General features: G+C 34.3%; 1 long non-coding RNA gene across 1 annotated transcript in view; it reads left to right on the forward strand.

The window, feature by feature from the left end:
• Positions 1 to 13,230, forward strand: part of LOC122422894 — a 402,179-nt gene extending 388,949 nt beyond the window's left edge. The window contains exons 4-5 of the long non-coding RNA XR_006264002.1: positions 5,234 to 5,370; positions 12,975 to 13,230. This is a non-coding gene — a long non-coding RNA (uncharacterized LOC122422894). The remainder of the gene's footprint in view (positions 1 to 5,233; positions 5,371 to 12,974) is intronic.
• Positions 13,231 to 13,568: the final 338 nt, after the last annotated feature.

The raw sequence follows: 13,568 nt of genomic DNA on the forward strand, positions 1-13,568 counted from the left end.
CTGAGTCTAGAGTTACAAACCTCAGTCAATACAGTGGCTATCTCAAATTGGTCCCCAAAGACCAGCTGTCTCCACTTTCAGAGTAATAAGTTGTGTGTGTGTTAAGTTGCTTCAGCCGTGTCCAACTCTTTGTGACCCTGTGGACTGTAGCCCACCAGGCTCCCCTGTCCATAGGATTCTCCAGGCAAGAATACTGGAGTAAGTTAGTCCATCGTTTATTCTCCAGACCTCTGTTGAAGTCAGGTAGATGGCTTCTGTGTTTCAAAACTTCAGGAAGCATATTTCAGAAATCTGAGCGGTCCCATTACACTGTCAACCTGAGGAAAACCATATAGAGCTCCTTCTCCTTAGGAATTCATATCTCAGACAGCTCTCTCCAAAAATACTTCCCAAATTCTCTTTACTCATTGCTCATATCTATTTTTGTAACTAAGACTTTGTATAAATGTCTTACAAATAATGACACCCATTTTTGTCATTTCTTTTGTTAATTCTACATGTGAGGACTTACCCACATGTACTTGGCTGTCAGATATTCATTATATTTGTATTTTAGCCAATATTGAGGTAGAAAATTCCTGTCTAGCCTCTTGTTGATATTGATATATCAATATGTGTTACTAAATTATAGTTTATTACATGTTGCACATGTACAGATGATTGCATATATACTGTAGTGCTTTCTCAGAATAATGTTTTCTTACTAATGATGACATGAGAAATAGAGTAAGAATCATTCTTAAATGAGTGCAGTGTAGATTGGTTCCTAGCTTGCCTCTGTTGCTTTCTTAGTAAACCAGTGCAGCATAACAACTTACGTGAGAATCTTGTTTGTTAGATGGATGTTCCTGCTAGAAAAGCTATCCCAGTTTTTTGTTGAAGGTACATTTTGTATGTCTCAGTATTTGCATTGTGGGGTTTTGAGAGCTTTGTTCAAGGTAGTTCACATCATCATTACCACATAAAAAATAATGTGGTTCTATTTCTTTTCCTTAGCTCATACATAGTAATTAATTAATAATAATTTTTGTATTTAAAATGAAATGTTTCAAGAATTCATTAGTTTATACTGAGTGATAGCTTTAGGTTTGTGATGGACAATTCCTGGCACAATCAATTTGTCAGTTAGGTTATCAACTCAGTTTCACTAATCACTGTCATAGTCATCATCATTAAATAGTTTTAAAGGTTTTTTTTTCCCTTCTTGCACTTAAGTTACTTTATGCCCAAATGGACTACTAGTAAGAGCAAAAGGCCTAAAACACCCTGATGTAGAAATATGACAAGATAATGAGGAAAATTGAAAATGATAATTATGGAAAACCACTTAGATTTGACCAGATGTGTAAATTACATTCTTTTGATAAAATTTCTTTGACAGTACATTAAAATGTCCCTAGTAAATGAAAGCTAAATAAATGTGATAAAGTATTTTATAATATTTATTTCCAATTTAGAGTTTTATTAGCACTCTAAATCCTGCTTTCACTGAAGTTGTTTTCAGGCAAATAGCAACCAGGAATCTTCTCACCTAGGTCATTATTTAGAGCAGAAGCTTCTTTATTTTCGAAACATTGTTGTTAAGTATTTTCAAAGTATGATGCATTCTAAAATCTAATGGCTATCTCTTTCATGTCACTTCTGGTTTCTTTAGATGAAGAAGAAAGTTCTCATTTTAAGATTCAGATATAGGTTAACTTTTTTGCTTCAATCTCTGTTTCAGGCCAAACTCCCAACTAATTCAGTTGATTTCAGTATTGGTTTTCCCACAGAAGTCAGATAGAGCTAACAAGTAGAAGTTATTTTCATTTGTGATTATTCCTTTTGTATTTTTTAAATTTTAGAAAGCATTTTATATTACATTGGAGAATAGCCAATTAGCAATGTTGTGATAGTTTCAGGGGGACAGCAAAGGGACTCAGCCATATATATGTATCCATCCATTCTCCCACAAGCTCCCCTCCCATCCAGGCTGCCACATGACATTAAGCAGAGTTCTCTCTACTATACAGTAGGACCTTTTTGGTTATCCATTTCAAGCACAGCAGCAGGGTGTACATGTCAATTCCAAACTCCTTAAATATTCCTGCCCGCACTTACTTATTATCTTTTTATTAGGAAGTTTGTGTTGGCCAGAATGCTTTATTTCTTAGCCTAATCAAATATCATCCCAAATCCAATATCTGCTAATCTTAAAATTGATGTATATACTATGCCTTTGAGATTCTAAGACATAAATGTAAATATAAAATTAGAAAAAAAATATAGATTTGTAATATTAAATATTCCAAAGTTAGATTTTAAGTAATAAAAATGTAAATGCATCACTGATTAAAAACATAGCACCAAAATCAATATACAGATTTTTATTGACATGGGCAGATATGGTTTACCGGTAGAAAGTTTCCTCCACTTTGTACTTCAAAAAAGTAGTGCATATGAAGAAAGAACTAGGTTCTATAATTTATCTCATTTTCAAAATAAAATTCTATAATTCAATTCAGCTACAAAAACAAATTGTGCTTAACATCCCTGAGTTTAAAAAGTTTTCCATTAACTGAAGGTATATTGCTACAGAAGCCTGAGGCATAAACATTTTAACTACAAATGCAAAGTTTCACCTTATTTTCTTTTATATTATAACTTAAATAATAAATAAGGTCAATTTATTTTGGAAGTTTTGCATTATGTGGAAATATTTACATTTGTTTTATCTGATGTATATTAACTTAATGGACTTTTCATTTTGTTATCATTTGTGTATAAAAAATGGAATAAGATTTTTTTTAGGATATGCTTTAGTCTAGACATAGTTTGGAATAGTTTATACATAAAGTCTCTTTTAAATAAAATCATAATTTCATATTTGATTTATTTCTATAGCCTTTTTGTGACAGAAGCCACATGGTAGCTCAAAATCTTAATAGAAAGTATCTCTGTGTAATAGGTCTAACATCTGAAAGAACATTAAAGTCAAATCCCATGTGGGCCAGAGAGAATAGTTTGTAATATACAGATCATAATTCCATCTTTAAAAGGTAAATAATATGAATTAAAAAAAAACATTTAGTCAGCTAAAAGTAAATACTAGTTTCTGATTGTGGAATAGAAACTTTCATCTATGATTTAGTTAGCATAAACTTTACAAATTATCAGATTTTGTGCTTTTATTTCCCTGCCTTAAATAATTAAAGTATTCTGTATAAAATTTTTTCACATTTTTAATCCTCTCCCTAATACCAGGCACTGCAGAGGCTTGGGATTTTCATTTAAGTGGCTCACAATGCAGTGAAGAAATAGACACAATCCAGAGGAGAAATATTATCAGTCTGTAAAAAAAATGCAAAGCATATTTGAAGAACAGAATAAAGTAATCCAAGAGTTTACTATAATAGGTTAAGAGGCTGGATGGAAGAAAATTCAGAAAGGAAAATTCAAATGTGATTTCAAAGATTAGCAAGAATTTTCTGTTATCAAGCAATTGTAAGAAGAAGGAAGAGAGAAAGAAAAAGAAACAATACGCAAAACACCAACTATAGGAGGACAATGCATGGCTGGAGCTGAGGTTAACTCATGCTGTGCTAAGGGGTTCTGATTTCGGTAAAGTAGTAACAGAAATCCATCAACACATTTTGACTGAGAATAGTTACATATTCAGATAGGATTGTATTGACATGTATGAAATCTGAACTTAAAAGCCAACAAAAAGGCAACTACAGTAGTTCATAGAAGAATTGATGAGTATCTGAACTAGGGCTATGATGGAGAGGCTACAGTGGAAAGGTGAGAAGGTGTTTTGGACAAGAGAAAGCTCTTAGATAACAGACATACCTTTTCTTTTTAATAAACAACTATGACCTTTTTTTTTTCTCCCATGCCTAGACAAGTTATTCATTCAGTCTCTCTCTCTCATCTCTTAATGCATCATTAGGTTGTTATCTTATCAATGTATGCAGGTTTTAGTGTTGAATCCTTACACATCTTTCATCAGACTTATACCTAGATGTTTGATGTCCTCTGATATGATTTTAAATGGTATTTCTTCAAACTGTTAATCTCCAAATTATTCTTGCTGGTGTAAAAACTCAACTGAATTCTGTATAATAAATTTGTGTTCCTGAGTGTATTCAGTTCAAATGCTAATTTTAGTTTTATTGATGTCTTCTTGGATTTTTCTACACATACAATTTCATCATCTGAAAATCATAATGGCTCTCCATTTTCATTGTTAGTTTTGATACCATTTCTTCTTCTCCTTTTTTTTTTTTTTTTTGCTTTGTAAATTGGCTAAAAATGTCAGTAGAATAATAATAGGTCCTGATCTTCTTCTAACTCAAACCTTTATATCATCTTTTCCAGACTAACTTTTGTTTACTCTTCCACTAAAGTTGGGTTCACTCCTTCAATGTTATTCTCAATGTTATTGCAGCACTGTGCATGTTCTTACCATAGCATATAACATATAGTATATCAATCACTCAATTTGGCCTCTATCTCCTCAAAGTAAATAGTTCTTATGAATAAGCATTTTCCCATATTTATAATTAAATCTCCAACATAGTGCTTAATATTAAATAAGTGTTTGGAAACTTCTAGTGGAAGACTGAATATGGGCCATGGAGCAAATTTTTTTTGTGAACTATCACTGGCATGTCAAAAGAAGATCACACATTATTCATTTCTCCTTTCCTTTGTATTTCTCAGCTTCTCTAAGCAAGAGTTGGGGTCTCTTTCTCAGTGCCTTAAATCTGGGTTTGGCCCACTGATCTGCTTTTCCTAATTCAACATTAGGGAACAGGATTTAAGCAGAAGTTTGATAAGTGCTTACACAGTGGGGCTTTTTTTTTCACCACCATAGGTAAAGGTCCACATTATGTACAATTTTTGTGGGACAGTAAACTTAAATGCTTATATAAATGGAAGGGTTCCTAAAATATTATTTTACCTAGTTCTCTGAAATTGGGTAAAGACAAAGGGCAGGCATAAGACCTAAATTTAACAAATAACCTCTGTCTAAGGGTTATGAATTTGAACCAGGTGACTCAAGGGATAGAGAAATAGTTATAATCCTTTTTTTTTTTAAATATGCAACCTGGGTGACATTCTTGAGTTCTCCTCTTAATTGATCAGCTACCTGATTCTCAAGCTTAGTTCTTTAGTTCCTTGATACTACAGTTAGCAATTTTTTTTTTTTTTTTATCATTTTCTTGATTTGGGTTTCCATGCACTCCAGGTCTCTTGTGAACATAAGGTGTGTGCCTGAAAAACAGCGCCTGCTTCTGGTCATCATAGGTCCTTGAGAGTGAGAAGCCTCTAGCAAGAAGAATCTGAAGTCATCTTTGTGCCCAGAAGTTGAAGAAAGAGTCACAGGTATGTTCAGTCAGTACTTGGATGCAATCTCAAAAATGACAGAATAATCTCTGTTCATTTCCAAGGCAAACTATTCAATATCACAGTAATCCAAGCCTATGCCCCAACCAGTAGTGCTGAAGAAGCTGAAATTGAATGGTTATATGAAGACCTACAAAACCTTTTAGAACTAACACTCAGAAAGGATGTCCTTTTCATCATAGGGGACTGGAATGCAGAAGTAGGAGGTCAAGAAACACCTGGAGTAACAAGCAAATTTGGCCTCGGAGTACGGAATGAAGCAGGGCAAAGGCTAATAGAGTTTTGCCAAGAGAACGCACTGGTCATAACATGTATGTTACTTGGGAATAAAAAAGTACTTGTCCAGGTCAGGAGTAATGGAGGAGATATAGATTTGTAGGGGAAACTGAATAGTTGACAGAAGAGAAGAAACAGATTTCAGGATCTGTAAGGCTTAGAGACAGGGAGCAACCCAACTAAATCAAAACTGACCAGGTTCATCCTCTGTTTTCTTCCAACTACTTTCCTTCTATTTTTTGGAGGAGTGAAAAATCACTAGCTGGTGCGGGTAGAAGTGAATTGGGGGAAGGGAATGAGCAGAAGAGGGAGGCCCCAGGCAACTTCTTAGCCTGAACCAGGTCAGAGCTGGGAGAGGATAGAAGAATTCATTCTGGGTCAAATTTGAAGTTTTGATTACTTCATGAAATTGGATATTTAAATTCCTGAATTGAGGCATGAGGTTGTTTATTTAAGTGTAGATGTAGAACTTTCATTTAACCACTGAGAAGCAAAGCATGAAATATATCTTTGGTCTCATTCAAGATAGGATTATCCCCATGGAATAATATCTAAAAGGGCAGGGGATAAATGTGTTAAGATTATGTCATAAATCTTGCTTGTTCAGCACAGCACACCATTCTGATTTCTTACCTATAAGGTTTTCTTCCAAACTAAAATAATTTGGTTTCTTTTCCCATAAGAATGCTTAGTGATAAGTTTTCAGTCATTTTGTTTAATAACAGAAACACTTGTGTTATCCATTTTTTTGTGAAGGCAATAGAGAATGAAAGTAAACATCTAAACTTCTCCAATAAAGAGGTGATGTATGCTTGTCACTTGTCTGTTTACACAATCCAGTCCCTGTCCTTCCCACCCTACTCCAAATCATAGGGGACTAACCCAGCAAACTGTGTTGGGCTCACACTCTAAATAGTTGCAGATTAGAGCTGGCCAGTGAGATGACGGCGGGAGACTAGAGAGAGCGGGGGCCAGGTCGTTTTCCCCTCTTTCCTGACGGGCAGTGTGAAGGGGCCCCTGTCGGTTTCTGCTGAGCGATTCTCCTTCTGTGGTCCCACTACCCTCTCTCTCAGCCCCTTCCATGGTCCCAAGCCCTGGTAACATCAGATCTTCCATGTAAATTGCCTCACCATATTCTCTTTGAATTTTTAAAGTTTCCCTATGTAAATAGCTCCCCATACTAATACCTCTTTAACAAGCTACGCAGCATGAATTTTGTTTCACTGACTGAACTCAGACTTCTAACATCGTTAATATTCTGGAAACTTAATTTAGGAAATCTGTATCTGTTTTGTTTTAGGAACATATGCAGTCTAGATAATAGCTCATCCTTTCCTGCTTTTTAGAGATTTGGATAAAGGTGGCCCTGAATTCTAAAGCCAAATCTGCTATAAATTCTGCAGATTCTGAAAGCTTACTTTCCTATTAGTTCTTACTACTGTAAATTTTGAAATTATCTACAATTCTTTTAAATTTAACCTTTGAAGTTAATCGACGATATCTCACATTCAGAACATTCAGCGTGTACTCCCTCTCTCCGTATACATACATATATATATATATATACACAAATCTCGTAAATATATTTGTTTCTGCTTCTCCATCTCTCCATCATTTTCTCTGTCACATTAACCATGTACATAAAATAAATCTTACTATCTAATATTTATATATATTCTTGATATTCTAATGTATAGTGTTGCTAATACAATTGTCTAATTCTAAACAAAGTGTGATTGATCTCCATCTCAATGTGGTTTTGTCTAGTTCGTGTATTTGACACTTTTGTATATAATTCAATGATATGGTGCTTGATGATAAGGTGCTTGATAAAAGGTCAGAAGTATTATATATTTTGATGAATTGTCACTTCTGTCATTGCATAAAAGTCTCTTTGTCCAATTCATGTTCTCATCTTGAAATTTAGAAACTTATTTTGGCTCATTTAAGTATTGGAAAATTGAACTAATTTTATGCACACTTATACAATATACTTTTGCTCAAATATTTATTTTAAATAATTTTGGGTCTGTGTTTAGCTTCTTTATGTATAACACTCAGATTAAATTGCTTTTTTACTCTTAGAATTTTTTCTGTTAGTAGGGAAATTTACATAATTATCTTTATTATAACTATCAACACTATTGTGTGTTGTTTCTACTATCGGATTCAATTATTTTTCCCTTTTAAATGCTTTTGACTTGCCTGACTTTTGCTAGATTAAATGTCTCTTTCTTTTTGTAAATTCTTGGGGTTTAGAAAACATATATACTCATGCATCAATTATTTTTCTAAATGAGCAATTTAAAAGTGTGACATTAGATCTAATTTCATAAACTCTTCCCTCCCCTGCCACTCAACATTTTTACATACATTCAAGAGTGCAGAATGTAATCATCTTAAACATTATTTTGTTTACGCATAATGGCATCATTTCATGTGAACAGGTGGCAAAATCTAAAACTATAAGTAGTACAGAAGATTATTCTCTATAGAAGATTCATTACCAAAGTTTATAAAATAACTTATGCACACAAAAGAAACATCACTAGTTTAACATTAGACATTCAAGGGAACACTTAGGCATACTTTGAAAGACATACAGATATTTAATATAATCATAAACATTGCTTTTGACAGGAAGGAAACTATTCTACCAAATGACTCTTTAGTCCAATAGAAGTTTAGTATAACAGAAATATAAACTGGAAACTCAAAAGAACTATCACATACTAAATAAAATTCCATATAGAGACTTTATTTTAAAAGTATTTTTGTTTTAAAAAAAACTCAAGGAAGATAATATTATCTTCTAAAGTGATGTGAGAATACTTTGTTTCCAGTAAGATATAGGTAATTCCAAGGGAGACAGTCAGGGGACCACCATAATCAGCAAATTAAGAAATCTTGTTAGATTCCCAGATGTCTGTGAAAAGTGAAAGTGACAGTCATTCAGTCGTCTCTGACTCTTTGCGATCCCACGGACTATACAGTCTATGAAATTCTCCAGGACAGAATAATGGAGTGGGTAGCCTTTCCCTCCTCCAAGGGATCAAACCCAGGTCTCCCACTTTGCAGGTGGATTCTTTACCAGCTGAGCCACCAGGAAAGCCCAAGAATACTGGAGAGGGTAGCTTATCCCTTCTCCAGTGAACCTTCCTGACCCAGGGATTGAACCGGGGTCTCCTGCATTGCAGGCGGATTCTTTACCAGATGTCTGTAATAGGTCAGTAAATACATAAATACACTAAATTTAAATATCCCCCAAACAAATAACTGTTTTCTAAATTTCATAAGCTGCTGTGCTTTCATATTCATTCGATTTCCTACGGTGAGTGAATATAACAAGTTACATTGAAATTTATGTTAATTGAGCTCTTTTAGGCCAGGGGCATTTTGTGCTACAGACCGTTAAAACTCAGTATTTAACACAATGGTTCGCAGAAAAGCGTCAGTTTATTAACTAATAATTAAACTCTAATTTTTGAATATCAAATTCATAGATTTTACAGTAGACATTTCAATATCTCCTTTTATATTTGAGCTAAGTAAAAAATATAAAACTAAAAATAAAATAATTGGATCTACTTAGAAGCAGAAAACTGAAGCTAAGTTTAATTATTAAGAAAGAGAAATTTGCATCACTTAGTTCTTTTTAAAATTTTTTAAATTGAAGTATAGTTGATATACAATATTATATGTTATAGGTGTACAATGTAGTGATTCACAATTTTTAAAGGTTATATTCCATTTATGGTTGCTGCAAAATATTGACTATATTCCCCATGTTGCACAATATGTCCTTGTACCTTATTTTATACACAGTAGTTGGAACCTCCTACCCCATGTTGTCCCTCCCTTCTTCCCCCTCCCCACAGGTAGCCACACCTTTGTTCTTTATATCTGTGAGTCTGCTGCTTTTTTTATATTCACTAGCTTGTTGTATTCTTTAGATTCCACATGTAAGTGATATCATATGCTATTTGTCTTTCTCTGTTTGACTTACCTCACTTAGTATCATACTCTCGAGGTCCTTCCATGTTGCTACAAATGGCAAATTCCATTCCTTTTATGGCTGAGTGATTTTCCTTGTGTGCATATGTGTATGTGTATATATCTATGTATATATCTCCCGTCTTCTTTGTCTATTCATCTAGGTAATTAGGATTGCTTCCATATTTTGACCATTGTACACAATGCTATGGCATGTATCTTTTCAAATTAGTGTTTTGTGATTTTCAGATGTATAGTCACGAGTGGGATTGCTGGATCATATGCTAGAACACTGTTTTTCTAATACTATGTACAAAAATACACTCTAAATGAATTAAAGACCTAAATGTAAGATTGGGAACCATAACATTCCTAGAGGAAAACATAGGCAGAAGACTCTTTGACAGAAGTCATAGTACTATATTTTTGAATCTGTCCCTAAAGCAAAAAAAATAAAAGCCCCTCCCCCCAAAAAATGGGACCTTAATTAAATTTAAAAGTTTTTGCACAGCAAAGGAAACCATCAATAAAATGAAGAGATAACCTACTGAACAGGAGAAAATATTGCAAATGATGTGACCAATAAGGGGTTAATAGCCAACATATATAAATAATGCATACAATTCAACACCAAAAAAGCCAACAGCCTGATTTTAAATAGGTAGAACTGAATAGACATTTTTCCAAAGAGGAAATGTGGATGGTCAACAGGCACGTGAAAAGATGTTCAACATTGGTAATTATCAGGGAAATGCAAATCAGAACCACAATAAGACATCACACCTGTCAGAATAGCTATCACCAAAAAGAACACAAATAACAAATACTGGCTAGGATGTGGAGTAAAGGCAATCCTCGTGCAATGTTGATGGGAACATAAATTGGTACAGTCACTGTGGAAAACAGAAGAGCAGGTTCTCAAAAAACTAAAAATAGAATTACCATGTGACCCAGCAATTTCCTGTTGATTTTCTATGTAACTGTTACTACATAAATTTATCCATTACAGTTGCATGTTTACAAGTTGCAAGGTTTTATGTTAGGCTGAGTTTGCTTTAATTTTAAGAATTATGGTGCCCTGACATACTAGCTTCCTACTTCTCTTGGGCTGTTTAAACCAGCTGAATTGTAATAATGTGTTTACACATCTGTCTTCCCCGCTAGAATGTAAGAGCGGGGACACATGTTCGTGTTTGTAGACATAATGCCTGTGATGTATTAAACACTAATGTATGTTGGCTAAATGAGGCTTCCTCATCCCCAGGAAGGGAAAAGCACTTCATTACAGGATAACTTTTCTAACCTTAGGTGGAGAAGCACATAAAGAGCAGTAACATAAGGTTGGTGCCCTCCCTTGCTTTTCCTTTTTTACATTTTCCATTTTTCTCTTGATTACTATGATATTGAAATTCATATTTCATGGCCCCAAACATAAATTGGTGAGGAGGTACTATGATTGTGCAAATTCTTATTTTTAAATTAATATTAAAATAGATACTTATGATTATTATTATTAAGTTACTACTTTCATTTTATCTTGAATGAATATCTAAATGTATCTGGGCTATTAACTTGGGTATAAGAAAGCAATATTTATGGGAGCTTTAGTTAAAAAGGCTTTCATCAAACTTAAAATATTTACCATCAAGTCTCTCCATTAGTCTTGAAAGCTTCAGTCTTCCAGTCTCTGTTGTATTTTAGACATTACTCTTGTGACCTAATAAGGGTAAGGATTGAGGTGGAGAGACATTAAATGCAAGCTACTTTGACTATTTTTTCACCAGTGTGTTGTGTAGGGGCACTTGAAAATAACTCCCTAAGATGCTTCAGTATATTGTGATACTTAGATAGTAATGAAGTTCAGTTGTGATCATTGAACATTCCCCAAAGTGAAACCAAACTCCTTAAGAAGCAGTATATTTAAATGCCATACAACTGTAAGTGTGACCATTATTTAGGCTGTGTAGACTTGGAAAGCAAATTCCAGACATTCCATAACCTTCTGATTATATTGCTAAGCAAAACCAAGGACGGAGACTACCCAGCACAGGTACACCTTAGAATGAGTGCCTGAAGATTTGTTTTCAGTCAGGTTCTTTACTAGGTAAACTGGAGCAAAGTTTTCATGTAAATTTTGCTCAAGCTTTTTAGCCACTCTCAGTACATTTCTATGACTTACATATGAGTTGTAGGTACAGAAATCATGGATAAATCAAAATCAACCTGGTATCTATCAATTTAAAAATCAAATAGCCCCAGATGGAAAATCAACTTTAGTTTTCTTCTTGGAAGATACAGACAATGTTTTTACTCTAATTAGAATGACTAAAATGGCTTACTGTTTATAGGATGTTAATGCTATTTCGAGCAGTTTCTTATAGATCAAGAGAGCAGTTGTTACATTACCCTTGATAATCCAAGGCTAATTGTGCACATAGTTATTTGATTTGCAGAAAAATAAGGAAAGAATAAACATAGAGAATAAATGAAAAGACTCTGTTTTCAATAACTTTATGTATTTTTTCAAACATTGTTACACAATTTTCAACAGCCTTGCAAGATAGGTATTTTGATTCACAATTTTAAGAGAAAATGTATTTTAGTCAAAGTTTTAATACTTAAGGTCATGCAGCTAGAATGTGACAGTATCTGGATTTGAACTTGAAGTTGCATGCTTCTAGAAAGCTTCTTTCCATAAATACTGTGTTTACTATATATTGTGGGCTATAATAAAGAGTGTGAGAAGTATGTATTCAAGATGTAGTTTTTAACCAAAAAATTGGAATATAGTAATTGAACACCTAAATATCCACCGAATTGTGGTTGTTCAGGGCAAAGGAATACTAACCTCTTGTAAAGGAAAGTAAGATTTCTCCAGATACAGATTTTAACACCATGAAAACAACAAGAGGGCTGGGGAAATAGAATTCTTGCCAGAGAGAAAACATGTAAGCAAGGACCTAATTGCATAAGGACACCTAACATGTAAGCAAGCTGAAAACAGCAGAGTACTTAGGGGATGAAAATAGCCAATGATGACCACACAAAGAATAATGCTCAGAAGCATGGTGGGATCAGAGGGCAGAAAATAAGTTTGGACATCACTTTAAGTGGACCCCAGGCTGGTTAGTGTTGAGCTATGAGACAGGTAATGTAGCACATAGATCCCAGAGCAGGCCCTTATGAATGCTTTCAGTGCTTCCTTGCATTAGGTAAGAATCAAGCGTTTGGGCTTAAACTTAACTGCTATTTTGCTTTCAGACCCCCACTTCTGTTTTCTAATGGCCTAAGGCACCTGTATCTTTACTTTGAAGGGGTAGCTTCAGCCTAGCATCATCCTGTATCCATGGGCCTGAGCAAGACCATCCCTGAACAGCTAGCAGCCCACCAGCCTGCAGTGACATCATCCTGCCAGCCTGGAGGATGCAGCCCACATCTCCTATACACAAGGGATGTCACTGCCGACTCAGTCTCCTGACCTTTGAAAAATTAGGAGGATGTGCATGGATGCGATTGGAAACTGTGAAGCACCGCGCAATGAAAAACGGCTGTAATCTTCCCTTGAACATAAATGAGCGGTAAGTGAGACATCTTTGAGACTTTTTCTCCTCAAATTCTTGAACTAATTTTGATGAAGAGTTTAAACTCAAACTTCTGAACTGTATTTTGAGCACCACATTATTTTATCACTGAGTTAATTATGTGCTGTTTCTTCTTATTCAACTTTTAGATAACAAAAGCTCAGTGATCTCAAAGACCTATAAAATATGAAGGTACAATAAGAAATGTAGTATTAAACAATATTTAATAATGTGTAAATAACTAGGAACTTCTAGCAAAAATATAATTGTTTGTTTGTAAGGTATAAAAGAAATTTGAGTTTAACTTTAGGACCACAAGGGAAAATG

Source organism: Cervus canadensis, chromosome 20 (genome assembly GCF_019320065.1).
Source record: "Cervus canadensis isolate Bull #8, Minnesota chromosome 20, ASM1932006v1, whole genome shotgun sequence".
NCBI lineage: Eukaryota > Metazoa > Chordata > Mammalia > Artiodactyla > Cervidae > Cervus > Cervus canadensis.